General features: G+C 39.7%; 2 long non-coding RNA genes across 2 annotated transcripts; one reads left to right on the forward strand and one right to left on the reverse strand.

The window, feature by feature from the left end:
• Nucleotides 1–1,989: 1,989 nt before the first annotated feature.
• LOC140225223 (uncharacterized) lies at nt 1,990–17,964 on the reverse strand. Its single transcript, XR_011900367.1, has 3 exons — nt 17,742–17,964; nt 3,801–3,925; nt 1,990–3,161 (listed from the first exon to the last, which is right to left on the reverse strand). It is a non-coding gene; the product is annotated as an uncharacterized lncRNA (long non-coding RNA).
• Nucleotides 17,965–18,204: 240 nt separating this feature from the next.
• LOC109032532 (uncharacterized) lies at nt 18,205–19,535 on the forward strand. Its single transcript, XR_011900366.1, has 2 exons — nt 18,205–18,437; nt 18,991–19,535. It is a non-coding gene; the product is annotated as an uncharacterized lncRNA (long non-coding RNA).
• Nucleotides 19,536–22,470: the final 2,935 nt, after the last annotated feature.

The following is a 22,470-nucleotide window of genomic DNA, read 5'->3' on the forward strand; positions in this document are numbered from 1 at the left end:
TATCGATCCTTTTCCAAAGGTTTAAATGACCTAACAATCGATATATCGCAATTCGCGCCACGCCTCTAACGCTATCCGATTTCCGGGAAATTCACGGGTTGAGGTAGATAATCCTTGAGCATTCTTGTACCATTACTTTGAGTATAATGAGGGATGTTGTAGCTTTCGACCGGAGAAGTATTTAGAATATTCGTAAACATGAGAGCGATGATGGTTTTTTTCAGTTCACCTTTCATGATAATTAAATAATTTGCAGAATGAAGGTACTACATTCCCACATTTTCCGCCATGTATTAGGGGAATAAAATTTAGCTGTAACGTCAAAACATCGAGAATTTCAGCGCATGCATTTTCTACTCGCAACAAGAGATAAAGAGGTCTCATAAAAAGCTCAAAAAGGCATTTTGATCAATTTAATAATGCACTATTAATGCGTTCATTTAATTTTTGTTCGTAACCTCAAGCAAGGGAATTTTGAAAGTTCATAACTGCGTAATTTCAAGGATTTTAACCTTTTCTCGTAAAAAAAACTGGGGCACATATCGTCGTTTCCCTCACAAAAGAGCGTAACCACGTTTCAATGTTGCCAAATTTCCCCACTAAAATTATATTCTTACCAAGAGAATCTTGGGCATTTTTAAACGGAGATTTCACCGCTTTTCCTTCCCACCTCATGCCAAAATAAGAAAAAAATTTCCCCATAAATTGCAAAGCTATACTGCCGTGCTAAGGAAAAACGTCGTATGAACCTTCAGACATTACGTGTTCGATTAAACACAAATTTTCGAGAAAACCTATGATTAGATTTCTTCCAATTTTTCAGATAATTTTGTTTGCAATTTCACCTAAAAACCCTGAAGATCTCGAGGAAAAATATTATTCATAAATCTCCTTAAAAATACACATTTTATCGGAGGAAATTTGGCAACTATCGAATATTTATACAGCGTTTTCCCTTAGCACGGTAGTATATTCTTGTTCAAATTGAATTTTTTAGGTCGATTTTGCAACCGTGGATTAGGGTTACGGTCCTTCGTCCCGGAAACGCCGATATTAAGCACGGAAACTCTCATTAATGAGCACATATCAAAAACTCAGTTTTCAACGTGTCGGCAGAAAGCTCATCTACTCAGAACGAATCACGATTAAAATTACTCCCCCCCCTCCCCCACCAACCCCCTTTGGGAGGATTGTTTTCCTCAAACCCAAAACAACTCCGCGAGACCAAGATCCGTCACTAGCGCAGCGGTCGCGCCTTCGGAGACATGCGACCGAACTTTTTCATTCTCACTTCACTACGGGACAGAGCTGCCGTGATAGTGAAGACAGCAGTATGTGCATTCCTGTATGAGCCACGGTTAGCACATGCTTTTAAGAGTCTCAAGGTTCATCCCAGCATGCCTTTACTGCTCTCTTCGCTATTACGACAGAGAGTACATGAGCGAGCGAAGTTTTCATCTCGGCGTGAAACATGGAACTTTTTTGTAAAACTCGAAGACAAAAATGAGCGGGGGATTGTAAGGAGACAAGCGGCTCAAAAGTTGTACCCCCTCCCCCATTCCTTGCCCCTAGGAGCTCCTTCCATCGCCTGGCGACGTGACGTGATGCCGGCCGCACGTTCAACGTTATCTGTATCAAAAGCTGGGGGTGGGGCGAAGGGGTGGTGGTGGAAAAAATTATTCCGGGCATTCGAACATAAATTGGAATTTGAAGCGGGGATGCCGGTAGAGCAAGGGTGCCGTTCTACATTTTAATTGAATTTAAATATTCAGATATTTTCCTTACGGCGGCCGCCGCAGTGAATGTGGCTGGACTTAAAACTGCTTTTACGTGTGAGTGCAGCGACGGAATCGGATGAGGGGGGGGGGTGGCATGAGTTGCGGGGGTTGCCACAGGGCCGAATGAAGAGAAGGAGAAAAAGCTGGCATGAAGTAGAGACTTCTTCGCCTCATTTTGGACAAAATAATTCATTGCTCCTGTTAAAAAGAATTTTATGTAAAAATTTGCATCATTCAATAGAATTTTTTACAATTTTTAACTCCTGAACGAGCATTCATCTGGAAGTTTGAAGCATGTCATAAAATCCACGATTTTTAAAATTATAACATTGGAATATATAAAAAGCATTTGAAAAGGAAGGAATAAGAGAGAGCGTACCTATTATACATATATTAAAAAAATGGAGATGTTGCATGTGTGAGGAATTTACGATATGACTGTTGATCCTTATGTAAAAGTTCACGAGAAACACGATGGTGCCACTGGTTTTCTCTGAAATCATCTCCCAAGCTCAAAAAAAGCTCTCAAGTTGAGGCCAAAATGGAGGGGATATCCCACGCTATCCTGAGAGCCCACCTCTACATCAAGACGAACTCTCCATGCAAAAGATAGAGAGCAAATACATTGACAGGGCTGCCACTTTAGTTGGGGACTCCACAACTGAAAACACGGCAACCCTGCGAATGTATTTGCTCTCTATCTTTGCGTGAAGAGTTTGTCTTGACGTAGAGGTGGACTCTCAGGGTAGGGTGGGATATCCCCTCCATTTTGGCCACAACTTGAGAGTTTTTTTTGAGCTTGGGAGTTGATTTCAAAGAAAACCAGTGGCACCATCGTGTTTCTCGCGAACTTTTACACAAGAATCAACAGTCAAATCGCAAATTCCTCACACATGCATCTTCATTGCCGTCTTCTCCCTACAGAGGTACTCTTGTTTGCCGTGACCTTTGGATGGATGAACTCGGAGTCTAACAAACGGAGGTGAGCATTGAAGAGGAGATCCGAGTAAGCGCCTGGGTCGATAATAAGGGGATTTGTAATCAAGGAATGCGGCTACTAACGAGGCTTCCGGCTTTTAGCTTCAGGCTCCAGGCCGGAGGCTGTGTCCGCTCATGAATATTCAACGCAGAGCAACGCCGAAGGAGGCCTCTGGCTCACGCTTCCATGCTTTTATGCGTCCGCGCTCAACAGCACCACCTAGCGGTCAAGCAGTTTTCCAGATGCTACTTCCTCCTTTCAGAATTTATTGCTGCTATTCAATAGGTGGATCCATAGACACTGGAGGATCGTATTCATAGTTGCTTCTTGAACAGCTTTTCCTCAGAAGGGCCCTGTTGAAATAAATGGTCTCCGTGGCGACCACTTTTTCTCTTCATCTTAACCTAATATATATGAAAAAGGAAGTCCTGCTTAAGTATGATTCTTCCAGTCATAATTTATCCTTAAAAAGGTATTATTAATAAAAATGTGTTGATTTATCTATAATATTGTTGACCTTTTTTCTGAGCTCAACAAGCCCTGTAAAAATTTTACAACACTATATAATTCTTAACTGCCTAGTTACCTCCCTCTGCCTCTAGTTCTATCACTTCGGGATCACCGAATGGAGCTATTTTCAATAGCCATAGGTCATAAAATCATAAATGGACGTATTTCTGCCGAACGGAATTATGTGCATCAAGCCATGATCCCTGAGACCCATGAGAATATATGCATAACAGGGCTCATGTCATAATGCACATAGTTCTGTTTGGTAGAAGTATGTCCAATCGAAGGTAAATGCGAGAGTCCAAATGACGGATCTTTTATAGCAGTTTTAACTTATTCGGAGCGGACTTTTTTGTAGATTTTCTCCTCTTAAAAATTCCTAGTCGAGACGAAATATATTGAACTTGAAAAAAGTCTACTTCCTCCTGCACAAATAAGACTGCAAATAAGACTAAGAGAGCCAACATGAAAACAGAGCACGGGAAGGGAATGGACGTGCGTTGATGACGGCGCAGAGATATAACTATTCGTACTTGATGGATGCCCGTGTTGTATCGGCAAAACTGAAGGCGCGATGGCGCGAGACGTGAACTTCGCAATGCTCCACTCTTTGCTGTTAGTGAGGTGTTGCTTCTATCATATAAGATTCCGCAGAAAACTGAAAAACGAGGCCAGATTACTTCTCTACTGTCTTCGGCTAGGTTAGACAACATTGTTTTCTTTCTTGAACAGTTATTAGAGAAATTATACAAAATGATCTGATCTATTGAAGCGCGTGTGTTGAAGCAAGAATGTCGTCTTCAAACGTCCTAAATTTTCTCAAATTTAATGTCTTCTAAATGTTCCGGACTTTCATACCAAGGAATATTTTAAAAGATATCGTGAACTTAGCTCATCGAGTACTTCTAGAAGAAGCAATAAAATCGACTTTCACAAGACGATGTGAACGAAACTACATTTCAGCAGATCACATTTTCTACTCTCAAACTGTATTTTTACCAAAATACTGTTGAACGTTCCTGACTGAAAAATTCACTAATTTTTCTTCTAATCACTCACAAAAATGAGCAAAACTCTTTACAGCACTTGCATTCTTGTGTTCTTGTAAAATATTTAATTCCTTCGGTCAATTTAACAACTAAGGACACGTCACTTTGTCCGAGAAGAGGCGACCTTGCTTGGAGCTAATTGGACTGCATTTTGCAATATTCGGAACTGCAATTCTGGCTCAGTTAAGAAACAACGTATACACCAATTGCTTCCTTACGCACATTAGTGTTTAAAGTGTTTGAATAAGTACCAGTGAGCCAGTTATTGTCGTTCCTTATTGCAAAATTTAGTCCAATTATCAATTTTACAAGATAAAACAGAATCTAGTTCAAAGATTTGAGTGAGTTTATAATTCTCATTCCGATTAGGAGCACACGCTTTGATTCTATGCAGAACAGCGGCCTGCAGAAAAACGCATCTCAATCAAAAGGAACTACATCCACTCTGATATGAGCCCTGACATCTATTAGAATACTTGCCTTTTGTGACTCATGTCTTATTGGATATAGTTCCTTTCGACTTCAATAGGTCCATTATTCCGATCATATCATCGGATTTGCGACCCGCGGCCGGGGCCCGGCCGGCGTCTCGCGGTTGGCCCTCGGCCACCGACCGGGAGAATGGCAGCGGTCAGGGGTTTATTTTTGTGCTCCCGTTTCGAATATTATAACAAGACAAGAAAAAGCGGGATCGTCTGGAATACCAGGGCAGCCTCTTCGCCGAGCCCGGAATCACTCTCCATCCCGACCCGAGGAACAATATTATTAAAACAATATATTGCCGCCGACGTCGTGTCCGTGTCGTGTCCTACTCTGTTGAGCCGCACAGTGGATCGAGTCAATAGGAGGTGTCGGAAAACATTTGGAAATTTTGAAAGCTTATATTTGCGAAAATATGAGACAAAAAAGTTTAAGAGTCGTTTCGTTGGGTTTCTCGTGAAATTGTCTTTTAGAAACACCCCTTAAAATTGAATTTGTGACGGAACATACATCAAAATTTGAAATTTTAGCATCGGTCGGTTCGCGGACTGGGGCAATTTCACCGACGCACACTGGATTGAGTCAATAAGAGATGCCGGGCAAAATCTAGAAACTTTGAAAGCGTATATTTGCAAAAATATGAGACAGAAAAGTTTAAAAGTGGTTCTATTGGTTTTTTTTTTTGTAAAATTTCGTCTTAAAAACACCCATTGCAATTGAATTTATTTGACGAAATAAACATCAAAATTTAAAATTTCAGCCAAAAACTTCATGTCTGACTTCTTTTATCAGCTCGTTACACTGTGCGCCGAAGAAAAACACCGTCAGACCACTTGATGTTGCCAAATTTTCCACGATGGAAAATTTATTTTTGAGGATAGTTATGCATCTTTTTCCCTTGAAATTCTCAAGGAATTTTAATCTGATTGTGAGTGAAATTATCTGAGAGATTGGACGTAAAATATTCGGAAGTTTGGCGAAAAATATATGATGCATCAAAGCATTTGGCAACGCCCGAAAGCGCATGCGACATTTTTCCTAAACACGACGGAACTCTTCACCTCGGAGTCATCAGCCTCTCATCTCGATCTATGAGGTATGTCTCTGTAGGGTCCTACTCCGCCGTTCTTGGAAAGAACGTCGTAATCACATTCATCCGGTGCAAAATTTCATCTCGATAAAATATTAGGAAGTGGAAAGTGGTGCATCCTTAAATTATCAGGTACTTCAGATTTAAGTTTGAATATAGTGCCCTGGAATTATTAGAAGAGGCTGACTATCTCTTCCGCACAAAGTGCATTTGTGGTAATTTTTCCGATTATCGTTGCCGCACAAAGTCATTTTCGCACAAATAATTATCTGAAGTATGTGGCAACGTCGAGAAAATATGAGGCATATTTAAGAAAAATGAGTGAACAAAGATTGAAAAAATTAGCATACTTAGAAAATTTTATCAACGGAGCGTCGCCAAATGATTCCTTTTTTTTTGAAGTCGAAAATAACGGTATTTCACTCTCTTATGAAGTAGCATATTTTTACCCCAGTTGCTTTCAATTACCTTAAAATTTTCGGAAATGATATCGATTTAAGATACGCTTTAAAAATGTACACCAAATATTTCGATTAAATCATAACACTTGAAACATGTGCGATTACAAATTTACTAAAATAACTGTTTACGCCATATTCGTCAAAATTGACACGGATAACTGAATTAAAATCATGCTACATTGCCTGCGAGCAGCCGTTCCACTGATTGTGAGAAACTAACTGCATGCCCTGCCGATGTTGCCGCAGATATTTGAGATCTGATTTGCGTGAAAAGGATTTTGTGCGGCAACGATAATCGGAAAAATTACCACCAATGTACTTTGGGCGGAAAAGATATAGTCTGCCTTACAAGAGAAATTTGGCAGAATTGAGGGGCTTGCAGGACAAGGCGCATATACGAGCAGTTTTTGCTATTTCGAGAAATACGTGTTTGAATTTTCAAAATTATATGGATCCTATAATGGCGGAAAGAAAGTTCAAACTAATTTTGTGATGCTTAAAAATTGAAATTTTGGAGCGAATTTTGCACAGAATATGCATTACAACTAGTTTTACTTGAAACCGTTAATACCTTAATTCTTTCAAAAAACCTAATGTGCCTTGTCCTCCAAGCCCCTCAATTTCAGACTCAGAAAATTCCCTAATTCTTGCCTCATAATCACATTTTCAGTCTGGTTACTGCATTCAGCCGGAAGAGATAGTAACTGTCATCACCTCACAGAATACTTAGCTCCCCCCGTCCCCCGAAAGTTGCAAAATGTAGAGGGTGGGTGACCTGACCCCTCGCCACATGCGATGTCGTTAATTTACAACTGCTGGGTTTATCGAGTGACCTTTTTCAGATTCTTGTTAATTTTACCGCGTCATGAAGATCATTGCCAATGGGATTAACGGACAGAACAGTGAACACTGTACATTTAACAGCATCAAATGCGTATTATTTGGCACTGAGTGAAATCTAATTTTGGCAAAAGGAGGCCATTGTAGTAGCCTAGTATAGTAGTCTAATAATTGTCCGTTTTAGAAACCAAGGATATTCTCACGCTTGGTTCATTCAGTAATTTTTCCTTAAGTATGGAATCCATAACATATGTATAAAATTTACTCCTGTGTTTGACTATATAAATGAATCATCCTTTAATTATAATATCAACTCTGACACCTTTTAAACACCCTTACCCTGTGTGACACTTCATAATTTTCAGCCGGATCTCTCTAGAGCCTTAAGTAACGCTTAAACGACCCCTTAACCCAGTCCCCTATCGATCAAACATATTTAAAAATCCGAAGAATTATTTACAGAACAGATTGAGATTGTTATCAAATAAGGCAGAGAGGTCGTACTGCGGTTGATATACTAACCACCTGCAGATGACAGTTTTCTGTTGCGGACTTTTTTCACGTAATAATTAATCAAAATCTCCAGAGACAATGCACGAATATTATTTTTAACACCCGGGAGTAGTCGCTCAAAATCAGGCTACTGATTCGAGCCGCTCAGCGTGAGGTAAAATGTCCGAGATATTCTACTATTAGCAGCTTTTTTCGTAAGTCCTAAAACTTTTTTCAAGGGAGGAATCAAGAGCACTTACAATGGTTCATCACAAAAATTAAAAATCGAATATCTGGTGTTGATTTCTCCCAAATATTGATGGGGAGAGGTGAGCGAGGTGTCACATGTCAAAATGCAGCCTACAGATATTTCCCTTCATGCGATTATCAGGTACAAACTCATTAGATTCTAAAGGTTAACCTTTCACAGCATGCCAGCTTGCAAAGTTTAGGAAAAGTTACACCCGATAATAAAGTCGGGTTAAGTAAGGGTATAGGTTTTCTAGATTTTTCGGGGAAAAACTGGATGGTTTTTAGGAGGAAGGAACCAGATCACTTCAGCCGCATTCCTGCATTTTGTCGAAAAATGAATTTGTTTGCAGAGAAACACTTGTGCGTATTCCATTGAAAAGTCAGATAATATCGCTTCACGACATCGAATAAATCCCCTAATATTTCTAAAATAATCTATTCTGCTGTTCTTTATCAAAAAATAAATCATCCAATAGAATTTAGCAATGTCTGTTGTGATTTGGTTTGTTCCTGCTTAATGTGGTCCAGATATTGTAAAATCCAGAATAGACTAACGGTATTTGTGTCTCTTACAGCAGTATTGAGGAATTACCCCCTAATTATAGCCGGGTACGCACTAAACTAATAGCAGGTTAAATTTCCATGAGATTTATTATTATGCTCTATTTATCTTCCTTGTATCTTCATGCCTTCTTCTTCTTTACCGTTCGGCTGAGGATGACATGTTATTATATTTCCTTGGGATGTTAAATATTACAGTGCTTCCATTCCATGTCCGTCAAAAATTCTAGGATTCGGAACTTTTCTGTTCCAATCTCTCCCTCTCCATGACCGTGAAAAGTTCCGGGATTTTTTTAAATGTTTCCAAAAGTTCCGGAAAATTTCCGGAAAATGCAAAAGATCCGGAACGTTTCGGTAATTTCAAAAGTTCCGGGAAAAATTCAGGAAAATCTCACAAGTTCCGAAATTCGGTAGTAGCTCCGGGATATGGGAGCACTGAATTGTTAATTTGATTTAGCGCCGGTGAAACGAAGAAGTAGGGCAACATCGATAAAATTTCAATGGAACAATCTGAAAATGAGATAATTTTCATGGTAGGCAATTGTCCATTTCACTCTCTTGGCGATTAAAATGTATTCGTTCAGGGTTTTTCTACAAGCTCTAATTGTTTACGTATCCATCCGCGTGCTGGTTAGAATGGAAGTAAATAAAATAGTCTTTTCATGATTAATTCCTGCTTCTACGATATTTTTTATTCCCGCAGACGATCGTGAGTAATCAAAACGAAGGCTTGGTTGATAAGTCGGTCTCGGTAGCTCTATTTTGAGCTCATCGTATTTATATCGCCAACTAAAATAACACACCCCCTCCCCTCTCTCCCTCCTGGTCCCGCTCAGCTCCGAATAAATCTAACATTTTGTCAACTTTCTTTGAGAATCTGATTCTACTAATATTTACGGGCCCTCTCCCCTCCCACACTCAACACTTTTCAGCGTCTCTCTCTCTCTCTCTTTCTTCCGCCTCTTTTGGTCTCTCTCACTCTCTCTCCCGCCTCTTTTGGCGCTTAGCTCGGCCGTTGCAGCAGATGAATGGCCGTTAGCACAGTTTTTCAAAATGTTTTACATCCGCTGGATTAAGGTGAATCCTCGGCGTTGGCTCCAGAAAAACTACACAGTTAAAAATAATATTATTCTGTCCCCGTATTGAAGACAAACCGAGTCAGTCGACTTGTGGATTGAATGGAATGAGATTCCGACTTAGAGACCCCTGAAGCAATTTCGAGTCGATTAGAGTTATTTTCGAGTCAATTTAAGTCATTTTTAATCAAAGACAGCTTTCAGTCTAGTATACTGTAACTAAGGCAAATGGAAATCGGAGAGCTTGTAGTTGTCTGAAAGTAGATGCATGTCATGTTAAAAGCAAAAACTACTGAGTGAACTGAACACGAAAATACCCTTGGTTTCTAGATTGAACAATTATTATTGAAGGAGATATGATTAAATGATCGAATCTGTTGGAATACAAGTATTTCAAGTATGTTTAAATTACGTATCCAATAACTGGATGTATTTCCGCTTTGCTAAGACTAGAATAGGTTAACTGTAGCGTCTGGATGCAATTATTCGTGTTCTACGGATGTGCGTGTTGCATATTCAATAACTGAAGGCGTTTTTGCTCTCATTACCTCTTCAGATGTAGCACTGGAATAGAAATCATCCATTACTTGGATACCGGGTTTGGAAAAACAACTCATGAATTTTTATTGAGAACTCGTAGGATATAATATCTTTAAAAAATTAATTGTAAACTTGATTCGAGGAACCTATACATTTTTGTAAATTGTATTGGTCTTTAGGTTACAGGACTTTTGGTCTAATTTTTTCCGTCCGTTAATTTTTTGATACTTTTAAGTTACAAAAATATCGAGGGAAGTTCGTACGAAAATTGACGATTCCGCTGGCGTAATTTTTCAGATTTTAGATCGGCAAATTCACGGACTGGGCAACAACATCGGCCAGTTCGTGGACTAGGGCAATTTCACCGAAGGAGCGTAACACATCTAACAAGTGATAATGATAAATAATGAGGACACAACCCATTCCTCAGAAACTATACTGTCACCTGCCGGTCAAAGTATGACAAGCGTCATGCGTCGTTTCAAAATTTTCGCTGTCATTTTATTTTTTACAGAGAAATCGTTAAACGAAGCTGTCCGAAAATTTCAATAAAATTCATTTAATTTTCAAACAGATTCAACCAACAATAGATCGTATTCAATACATCAAACGGGTGAGATTGCATCGATATCGATTGGTTCAAAACATAAACAAAGCCTCAAAAGTAAATTCAGAAATCTGAGAGAACGGGTTTTTTGTAACGGATTTTTTATTCTTTTGAGTACCAAATGCCAATGGAAAGTGAAATTGTCAGGAAATTTCTCATTTTCAGCTTTTCCAACTTAAATCCTTACAGTTTGGTTTGAGGTTATGTTCTATTGTTTTGAACCAAACGATACATCGAACCGTTATCGAATATGGTCTATTCCTCCGTAAAAAAATAAATGGGGGCGGAAATTTTGAAACGTCGCATGGCGCTCGCGATACTTCAGCCGGGAGGAGACGATAAATCAAAAATGTAGGAGCGGTCGCGATGAATCCCAAAACATCGGTATGAATAAAATCGCGACTTGGCATCGGCGCCGTAGAGCTTGCACCCTGCGCTGCTCTTCCAAGGAAAATTCATTAGTCCCATTAATTGTTAAAGTTTATCAACTCGAATTACTTTTTCGCGATGAATTAAAAAAGTATTGCAACAAAGTTTCCCCGGTGTTGCGAGGGTGGCGGAAGGAGGCGCTCCTCCCCCTCCCCCTCCAAACCACTTGGTGGCCGTGACACGGCAGCCCGCTTTTCGGGGTTGTCAAACGACGGAAACGCCCGAAATATTCCGAGACCGATCAGCGGACCGTCGCACAGTGGATCGAGTCAATCAGAGAGGTCGGATGTGAAATTTTTTAGGGAAACTGCAAATTTTGATGTTTACTTGGCCACATTTGAAATTTAAAGTGTTACTTATAGAGGAAAATGGACCAGTAGATAAGCTACGAATTAAAAAATTTTTATACATGTTTCTTTACGAAAATTTCACGCAAAACACGATTCATGCAACGAAAATGACTGAAACCAACTCCTAACGAAGATATTGACGTTTTCATTTCACATTGGTTACAAGGAATTTGAACTGCCCGCTCACAAGAAACTCAAACCTCTACGTGAGTCAAATAGCGCACTACAACGGTTTCAGCAAGCTTCTCGATCGAGCAATGTTCATTTCCCACCATGTGTTGTTCAAACTCTAAGCAATTTGCTATAGCTGAGCCAAAGCGTCAAGGTTGAGGTTGCCAGATTTTTATATCGCAGAGACTGTCATGATAAACGTTTAGCGTGAATCACGTAGAGCATTGAGTTTTCATGAGCGGGTGGTTTGAATTCACGCACCAAGAATTATTGAATATCTTCGTAAGGAGTTGATTTCGGTAGTTTTCGTTGTGCGCATTGTGTTCTAAGTGAAATTTTGGTTAAGAAGCATGTATCAGAATGCTGGAATTCGTGCCATGTCCAGTGGTCCATTTCATAAGGAAACCAATAGAACCACTTCTAGAACCTCAAAATTTTGTATAAACGGTGTTACACAAGCTTTTAAAGTTTCCAAATTTTGTCCGACTTCCCCAATTGACTCGAACCATCGTGCGTCGGGAATCCACAACCGTGATTTCGCAGCGTCGAGTTTCAGCGTTTTAATTATACGTCTCGGGAAACATGAATGAAAATTTGACGAGCCTCCGTCAGTGACGTCATTCGACGTAAGGGTGTATTTCGATTTTCACGTGAGCCCCGTTTTATATATAAATCCACGCTTTTGGGGGCTCCAGTGAAAATCGAGTCACGCAGAGGAGCAAATATTTCAGCCGAGTATCACACTGTTAAAAATTTTGGAGTCGCATCCGGAATGCATTTCACTACGGGGCCTATCTCGTCCGCGGTAAGAGCGGTAAACTATCTTACTAAAGAAGAACGCCGTCAGAAAATTTGGAGGATGACAAATTTCCCCATTAAAACGTGCATTCTTGAGAAAATTAATGTATATTTTTTCTCAAAACTTTCAGACAGTTTTGATTCAATGGAGATGTTGCTTGTGTGAGGAATTTGCGATTTGACTGTTGATTCTTCTGTAAAAGTTTTCGAGAAACACGATGGCGCCACTGGTTTTCTCTGAAATCATCTCCCAAGCTCAAAAAAAGCTCTCAAGTTGAGGCCAAAATGGAGGGGATATCTCACGCTATCCTGAGAGTCCACCTCTACATCAAAACAAACTCTCTATGCATAGATAGGGAGCAAATACATTGACAGGGCTGCCACTTTATTTGGGGACTCCAAAACTGAAAACACGGCAACCCTGTATTTGCTCCCTATCTTTGCATTAAGATTTCTTCTTGATGTAGAGGTGGACTCTCAGGATAGGGCGGAATATCCCCTCCATTTTGGCCTCAACTTGAGAGCTTTTTTTTGAGCTTGGGAGTTGATTTCAGAGAAAACCAGTGGCACCATCGTATTTCATGCGAACTTTTACATAAGCAACAATTGTCAAATCGCAAATTCCTCACACATGCAACATATCTATTGCAGATCAATCGATACATCGCAAAGCACGCCACTGCATGCATGCGATATCGTGAGCAAAATATTGGTACGAGCACGTTTGCGGCACTTAGGACTTCAATTGAACCCGATTTGGCAAGCGAGCGAGAAGTGGGAGACATTACATATGCAGTTCATAATTGCAAGCGTAGTCGCGCAATAAAAGACATCGCGACTGCGGGAAGACGAGAAGAAGAAGACAATAAATTAAGGGGGATGGGAGGAATACAAATAAACAAAACGAAACTCGTGTCCCTGCCAGCCAACGACTTCACGTTGAGCGTCTTGGAGCTTCGTCACAACTTTCTTCCGTCGGCCGGGGGGGGGGGGGGGGGGCTGAGGTGGAGAGGAAAACGGAGGGTGGAGGGGGTGTGTGCACTTTTCTTAAAATAGCTGTCTCGTCTCATCTTCCCATCCCTCCTTCCGTTTACCGCCCCCCTCCCCAGCCTGAGTCTTGCATGTGACCAAAGTGAAGTGACTGTGGAAGACTGCCGTGCTAAGGAAAAACGCCCTAAGAGCCGTCAGACGTTGCCAAAATTCTTTTGAAAAATCACGAAATATAGGTAGAATTTATGAATACTCTTCTTCTTAATAATGAGGGAATTTGATCGCAATTTTATCGGAAGCGCATGAAACTTTCAATAAAAAATTTTAATGACTTTCTTCAAATTTAAATATGTTTTAGAGCAAATTTGGCAACATTCGAACGGTCTTACGACGTTTTTCTTTAGCGCGGCAGAAAAGGAACTCTTCAGAGTAGATGAGACCTGTCGACCCAAATCTGCCGCGAAATATATTCTTTCTCGCGATCGATCTGAACGCAATCAAACCGTGTTTGCGACACTCGTAGATGTCGCTGTTTTTCCATGCTGGCTAAATTACTGAATGGATTTTTTGGCATAAACTTTTGCGACTCAAAATGAGCAATTTTTCGAGGAAAGAGCAAAACTTCACCACTTTGCGCCGGTCGATCAGGCAAAAGCCTTCAAAATCCCTCGAATGAAGACACATTCTCACAGCGTGGATGGTAAGAGTTCATAAGGGCATACATGACATTATTCTAAGCCCTTTCTATTTTTGACCAAAATTGGGGCCAAAAAGGCCCTTAATGGGACATATTCTTCACTTCACCGTTCAGAATATGACTGAGAAATACTTTAACACCATGGAAGTAAATGACACTCCGCAAAAAGAGTCGATTTCGCTCCGCTATAGTGAAAGATACTCCGCGTGAAGAATAGACTCCACTCTGCATTCATATCATTTGGGGTTTTTGGGCACTACATAGACTCCGGCACAGAATTTCACTCCAAAATTTTGAACAGTGTTTAAATTATTTCTCTGTGTGTAGTGGATATTCAGGAGGATTGGAATTGAATTGAAAGACAGGTAGCTGAGAGAAATGAGATACGTATGGATTTCAGCTCAATGAAAGGGGAATTTGAATAACAGGAGACGTGGAAGAGGGGAATTCGATGGCAATAGACTGCATGGAGTCGAACGTCTGAGTATGAGGATTAAAAAGAAAATCGGAACGCGTCAAAGCATATTAAAATATAGACGATCAATAACGCGTCGCTCCGTTGCATCTTGAAATTGTCGCTTCATTCTTGTCTCTAAAGAGTGTGTGAAACACTTTGTGTAGTTGATTAGGGAACCTTGAAAGAACAAAGACTGCTCACATTTTAGTAGTGAAGACCAAGATTATGTAGCATCGTGTCCAAGATAATAGATTCCATGCTCACCCTTAGTATGATTGCCTGCTCATCTCGTCCAAGATATTGGACTCCATGTTCATTTCTAACTTGTACACTTCTTTGCTTGAGCATGAAGTCCAATAGCTAGTAGACATCCCTTGGTTTTAAAGTCCATCCTTTCTTCATCATAATAGAAAATTGCATACTTTTCTTATCTAATCTAACCTAACCTAACCAACGCACAATTTCATACAAGGCATATTGATTTCGTCTTTACTTCCCCAAGATTGTTTTGGTGAATTTTTGGACTCTCTGCTCGTCTAATGTCAAAGAATATCTGCATCCCACAAGTTTGGACGCTGTGCTCAGTTTGCTTTTTCAAAAAAAAAACTATTCCTCATTAAAGTGAGCACGGAGTCCAAGGTCTTGGACTTGATGAGCAGCCGAGCATTATAAGGGTGAAAGGGTGAGCATGGAGTCAAATATCATGGATGCAATGCTACATCACCAAAAAATGCAAGGGTGCAGATTGTACCAATCGACCAATCACAGATCGATCGGGGAGCAAATATTAAAAAGGCACCTGGATAAGGAGGAAAAAATGTGAAGGCAAAAGGCATAAACCTGCTAGGCCCAAACTTTTTTGCGAATGAAACTAAGTAACTTGTGTAACTGTGTAACTGTGTAACTCGTGTAGCTAGTGTAGCTCGTGTAGCTAGTGTAGCTCGTGTAGCTAGTGTAACTCGTGTAACTCGTGTAGCTCGTGTAACTCGTGTAGCTCGTGTAACTCGTGTGGCTCGTGTAATTCGTGTAGCTCGTGTAACTAGTGTAACTCGTGTAACTCGTGTAGCTCGTGTAACTCGTGTACTCGTGTAACTCGTGTACCTCGTGTACCTCGTGTAACTCGTGCAACTCGTGTAACTCGTGCAACTCGTGTAACTCGTGCAACTCGTGTAACTCGTGCAACTCGTGTAACTCGTGCAACTCGTGTAACTCGTGCAACTCGTGTAACTCGTGCAACTCGTGTAACTCGTGCAACTCGTGTAACTCGTGCAACTCGTGTAACTCGTGCAACTCGTGTAACTCGTGCAACTCGTGTAACTCGTGCAACTCGTGTAACTCGTGTAACTCGTGAACTCGTAACTCGTAACTCTGTAACTCGACTTCATGCGCCCTATGATTCGGTCACGAAGGAGTAACTAATGTGAAACAGACATTTGACTTCGCTTTTATTTCGCGCAATGGCGAGGCATGAATGATCGACCATCGATATGGACCTGTTTATCGACACCGACACCCAGTTTATCGATCATTTCTCATAGATTTAAATGGTAGATCAATCGATATATCGCAAAGCATGCCACGTCACTGGTTTCGCGCAGGCGGGCCGAGGACGAGGGATGAGGCACCGCGAGAGCCAGACTACAAGATTCAGTCACGGACCCCGCATAGAAGGAAAGTGTCCCCTTAGCCTTTCTCCTTAGAGCTGACCCGATTCAAGTGTAAGATAAAACCCTCCGTGCAAAGCCTCAAGTATTCAGGTTACCAGAGCCACTTTGTTTTATCCCCATTTTTTTACAATGTTGGAGGGATTTCCTTCGAACAGTCGCATCGTTGAAGTGCACGGATGCAAGCTCTCCGCACTTAGAGACATGGGTGGTGGAGGGAATCGTTTTTTTCACAGATTTTCAGATGATTCTGTATTTATAAAAGTATCATTTACTCTTTAAATGAGCAGAATACTGGAATTGGTTGAAAGTTAAGGACGCCGAAAAAAAACATTCTTTGTTCACACGGATATACACGGGCATGGACAATGATGCGGACCCAATCTTCGGTTCATACACAGCACATAAGCTTCTTTAGACCGACACAAATTAGGTTCTTGGTAAACTTCAAGTAACAAAATAACCTCATTAAAAATTTCGGTTGCCTAAACTTAAGTTTGATTCCAAGGGCCAGGGACTTCATCTAAGAACTGGAAATGAGGGGCTTGGAAGACAAGGCGCATAAGTGCAGTTTTTGAAAAATTGAGTTATTAATGATTTCAAGTTAAAGTTGTCTCAATGCATATTCTGTGAAAAAGCTCCTAAATTCCAATTAGTAAGCATTAAAAAGTCAGTTTGAACTTTCTTTTCGCCATAAGAATCCATGTAATTTTGAAACTTCAAACACGTATTTCTCGAAATAGCAAAAGCTGCACTTATGCGCCTTATCCTTAAAGCCTTCAATTTTAGTGTTCATCATAAAATCGAGTTTTTTTTCTCCGAGCAACACATTAGCTCTTATAAAAAGAAAAAATAAGTGCACCCAGAAATTCTGTAGTTTTTGTCGCAAAATTACCCTACACAATAGGTATCTCCGATTGAGGAGTCATTTTTCTGCAGTTATCGATTCAAAAGTCTCATTTGCCGATTGAACCAAAATCTGTAAAGTTAAATCTTCGTATCAACAATCATCGGCATGGTTTGAGATAAAAAGGGCTTCTGAAGTTGCTAATATTTTCAATGTTTTTAATATTTGCTAAAATCTTTAATATCCATACAATTAAAAGTGGAAATGAATTTGAAAGTCACTGACTCGAATGCTTTTCTGCTAATATGAAGTTATTTGAAAACGTTACTTCCCGTTCTCCTCCGCGAACAAGAAACGTTGCTATTTTTGCAACTCGTCGTTCGACAGAAACCTCAGGCTCTGCTGTTGTCTGTGTTGCCGGTTCAAAAGATGAAGGCGCACTGGTTTATCTCCAGCTTACAGAGACTCGCTCCGCCAAATATCATTAACGAAGTGTTGATTCTGTGGCATAGATTTAAATAGGTACACATGATAATATGACGAAAAACTTGAGAATGTCGTTTCCTTTCCGTAATTTTCTCTTACATTTTTAATTGATTTTGGAAATTGTTAATATTACTTACACTTTATGGAAGCTCGAATAAAGGAACGCCTAGGCGTCCATAGACCAATCACCAGAATACAAATATGTTATACAAATAGTATGCGATATAAATTTTGAAAAAACAGTTCGTCACATTATACGTTAGTAAATCTCGTAATTGAGGCACTGAATGCGAAAAGGGCACTTCTCGGTTGCAGTATTTCAGAGTCTCCTCTAATATTTAATTCATTGTAAGGAAATTGAATGATCGCATCCAGTGCCTCAATTTAACATTTATTGGTGACAAAACCCGTAATAATTTGCCGTTTCAAGAGCTGAGTGAGTAACATACTCTGCTCAAGTCAACTGAGTCGTTACAGACATTGGAGGAGATAATTCAGGCGATTGATTCCAGCGGGTGATTATTCCCCTTATCTCATATATCAAGAAGTGTGATGGTGATTATTATGATTATCGAAGTATTTTTTGTCTCGTGTTAGTAACCTATGAGAGATCCAAAAAAACGTGAATAAAATAGTTCTGGCAATAGTCCGACCACGCGGCTCAACGCATTTTTTTAAAATTGAAATTAAAGTAGTATCCACTTTGAGTTTCCTTTCGCTACCGGTTGTTCTGAGTAAATGACTTTAGATTTTGAAATGTGAAGAGCACAATTTAAATGAGTGGTGTGCACATATCCGACGTATAAGAGAATTAAGTGATCTGAATTAAATTGGTAAGTGAAGTATGCACCGCAATTATTATTACACCTACTTTTGAAACCTCCAAGAACTGGAAGCGCAGATATTCATTTTTCATAAATATGTCCGTCTGGACATGAAGGAGAATTAGGACTTTGGGAAAATGTTCGACGATACGCTTGAAGAACCCAGTCATTGATTAAAACGTTATACCTACATGAATTGTATCGAGCGCCGCCGTGTCTATTGTTTAAAAGGGTGCTCATTTGAAAGAGCCGCTATTTTATATATTTTTAATAGTACTAAGATGGATTTATAACTTATTTTTAATCCATTCATTGAATATTCACCTATGGCCCTTTTGGTTTTTAGAGGTCTATGATTGATAACATGAGTTTCTCATAAATTGGACAAAATTCCTGAATGCAAAAATGCCTTCTGCATGATTTGTAGTGTAAAAAGTATTTTTCTTTGAAAAAATAAATCAAGATCTGTTATAAAATACATATTCTAAAAACCTCATTTTTTAGCTGCTCCCAGTCTCCGAGAAATCGCATTTTCTAAATTATATTGAACGTTTTGTTCCAGGATTCACGCAGAACGAGCAAGAATTGTAATATACACAAATCCGAAGCTGGTTCTATTTAAAGTGACTTAACTGAATTAAGTAAGTTGAAAAAGATGTGGATTCGAAACCTCAAAACTTCATAAAGTAATTCATTTCGTTACAGTCGACGCAAAATTCTTAGACTGTTTTATTTTTTTGCAAGAACGGAATGGAGCGATGGAAAAATCAAATTTATGATCAAACTCCCGTGACTTTTCAGTGATTTTGACTTTAGGAGGAGCATTCCCACGGTACCCTATTAATAAAAAGGGTAAAATGGCTATCAAGTTTATACCAAACTTTCACGTAATCTTGTCCGTGAACCCCATTCATTTATATGAAACCCTCTCTTTTCAACTCAACGTCGGTTTCACCCTTGTTTGGCTCTTCGTCACCCTCACCTGCACGCTTGGTGTCAACATTTGAGATAGAGGCTGTTACTGTAGCGTTCTAACGCAGAAGTTTATTAATTGTTAACCTGATGGACTTCATTATAATAGAAAAAAATACAAACAAATCACAACAAGTGCTTTTTTTAATTAATCTGAATCCCTGGTGCGTTTCGCGGAGCCCAACAATGTGTTTCAAGTCATTCACAAACTCTGTCGAATCTGTGCATGACGCGTGTTGGCTGTTTTTTCTACACTGCCCTACTGCGGAAGAATGCCGTATGAACCTTCAAGCGTTGCCAAGTTGCCTCTCATAAAACACGAATTTCCTGGTAAACTAATGAATATTTTTCTTCCAATTTTTCAGATACTTTTGCTCGCAATTCTACCGAAAAGTCCTAAAAATTTCAAGAGAATATATGCATAACTTTTCTAAAATATGAACATTGTATCGAAGGAAATTTGGCAACGCTCGAATGTCCATACGGTGTTCCTCTTTAGCGTGGCAGTGCAGCATTCACAATAAAAATCCTACAGTGTAACGCCTGTAAATGAAGTGCTTGAAGGAAGAAACGGAATTCAGAATTTTGTCGAGGTTCACCCCAAAGCGATGAGGATACGATTTCGATTACATATCCTGCACACCCCGATTCGTCTTATTCAATTTTTCATGCTACATTGAGGCAAATTTTATTCCCTACTGTAATGCAGGCATTAGGGAGTAAAAATCGCACCTACTGAAAGTGTAGCATGAATTTGAATTTGGTAGCACATTTTGTTACATTGAATTTCATCGGTTAAAGAAAAATGCACTCACACTTCGAATGGAAAGTTTGATAATAGGAATTGGACATAAAAAATTCGAAAGTTACGGATCTTGTGTGTGAGAATAAACCATGCTCAACTTCTGTTCCTATAACGAATAAAAGTTTAAAGAAGTTCTAATAATATCCAGCAAAAACTGCAGCTCAAAAAAAAAGTTAGCTGAATATTCCTGCAATGAACCTGTTGAAGGGTCAAAGAATTATGTTAACTTGGGTTGCGTGCATCAGCAAATAGTTGTGCTAACTCGCAGCTTATTGTGATTTTTCAATTCTTTTACTATTTTAGTGTAAGTTTATGAGAGGTACAGCATTTTGGGTATTTCACAAGAAAATTTAAGTCACGGGGTTTTTGCGTTTTTGATTTCGTTAATAACTTAAACGTATACTGTCAGAGGAGTAGAAAAACTTCTGCATTTCTTTCGGTACCCTGGTAAAAATTGGCGATAGGAGCTGTGTTTCAAAATAAGGAATTCTTAAAGCCGGCTAAAGAAGGCTACAGAAAATCATATGGCTGGCTGTAGAATGCGGAGAAAATCATACGGCCGGGCTATACGAAGCGATAAAAAATTATTGAGCCGGGCTATAGTTCCTATCGCCGGGTTTTACACTTTATCGCCTGGCTGTTGCTTTTTTGCCATCGATTATAAAAGGCAATAAGATATTGTGTAGAGATTCGTGGGCTTTGGAAATCATTAAGTTTGATACGGAACCACCTTAATATTTACAAAACACATATTATATTTTCCTTTGACACATATTTTTTTTCATCAATTAAAATGAGAATAATCGATACAGGATGTGCAAACATTTCAATATCATGAGTTGAATAACACTGACTCCGCCAGATTAAATATTAGAGCCTAACACAAAGCGGAGCGGCGACGCACTGGCGCCTACAAACCTAACAGGGATACTTCACGCATTGCGCAACGCGTGAGGTATCCCTGTTAGGTTTGTAGGCGCCAATGCGCGTTTCGCGCTGGCTGCCCGCCTGCCGCGCCGCAGTGTGCCACGGCGCGGCGCTTGAAGCAACTATATCACACCAGGGGTATTGCACAGTATCATACGAAACTAAAGGCGCTCTAATATATTAGGAATGGCAGGCATCCATCAAAAGTACGGAGCTTTTCTCGCAGAATAAATTAAGATATACTACGGCCCAAAAAGAGAGCAGTTGTCCAAAAACTCACTAAGTCCTAGCATCCGTAATTAGTAACGTTTAGCATACACTTTATCGCTTGGTTGTTGCTTAGTCGCCATCGGCTATAAAAGACTGTAAGAAATTGTGTAGCCGGCTGTAGAAGCTAGGGGAAATCTTACAGCCGGCTGTAGGTCTATGGTATTTTGGAACACAGATTCTACAGCCAATTTTTACCAGGGTAGTACAAAATTTCTGCCAAGACTGTTCATTCATTTAGGTGCCTCTGAAGAAAAGTAACAATTATTTTTCTAAAAATGTTTGGTTTTCAAAGGGGAAAAAATAAATAAATGATTTTTACACACACAAATTTCTGATATAGGAGAAGCAAAAATTCCATTCAAATCAACGAAAATATCAATAGTGAAGCAATAGTGTGCTTTTTGCTAGCATCTTAATATATTAGAAACGGTTGCAGTACTATGAATTGAGATGCACATTTCCCCTATTTTACTAACGAAATACCCACGTGGACGTACCTTAACACGTCACCGAATGTGAACCGGAAGTTTCGTTTCATCCGACAAAGGTTTGGCTACACCGCATTGTGCACACATATCGTGGCGTATTCCAGGTCTCTTGGATGTAAGTTTACTCTGTAAAACTTCATGAACACGTCGTGACTAGGCCAATTACACCCTCGTATATTTAACCACAGTAATACGAGTCGCTCATCTGACAAATGTCGGACTTCATTCGGCAGATATAAAATTTGTCATTAATTAAACGCTTTCGATGCGGTGGTGGTCCCAGTGTTGACAGCTCGTGCAAATTTGATCATTTATTGTTATTGAGTTTCCCGAAGTGAAGCAAAACTTCCATGAATCTAGATCATTTCTTGAAACGGCTCTTGAACTGCGATATCAGACTAATATCGTACTGAGATTCTTGGTTTCATGAAATGGATATTTCAGCAAGTAGTCCGCCTCCACCATGAATTAAACGATTCTGCTCCAATATCGAGACTGGAAAATGGAGGTAAAGTTTTCCCGGCCGTCTAGCAACAAAAAATAATAATATAAAAAATCAGAGAATAGAAATAGTAGGAGA

This window comes from Bemisia tabaci, chromosome 8 (genome assembly GCF_918797505.1).
Source record: "Bemisia tabaci chromosome 8, PGI_BMITA_v3".
NCBI classification, from domain to species: domain Eukaryota; kingdom Metazoa; phylum Arthropoda; class Insecta; order Hemiptera; family Aleyrodidae; genus Bemisia; species Bemisia tabaci.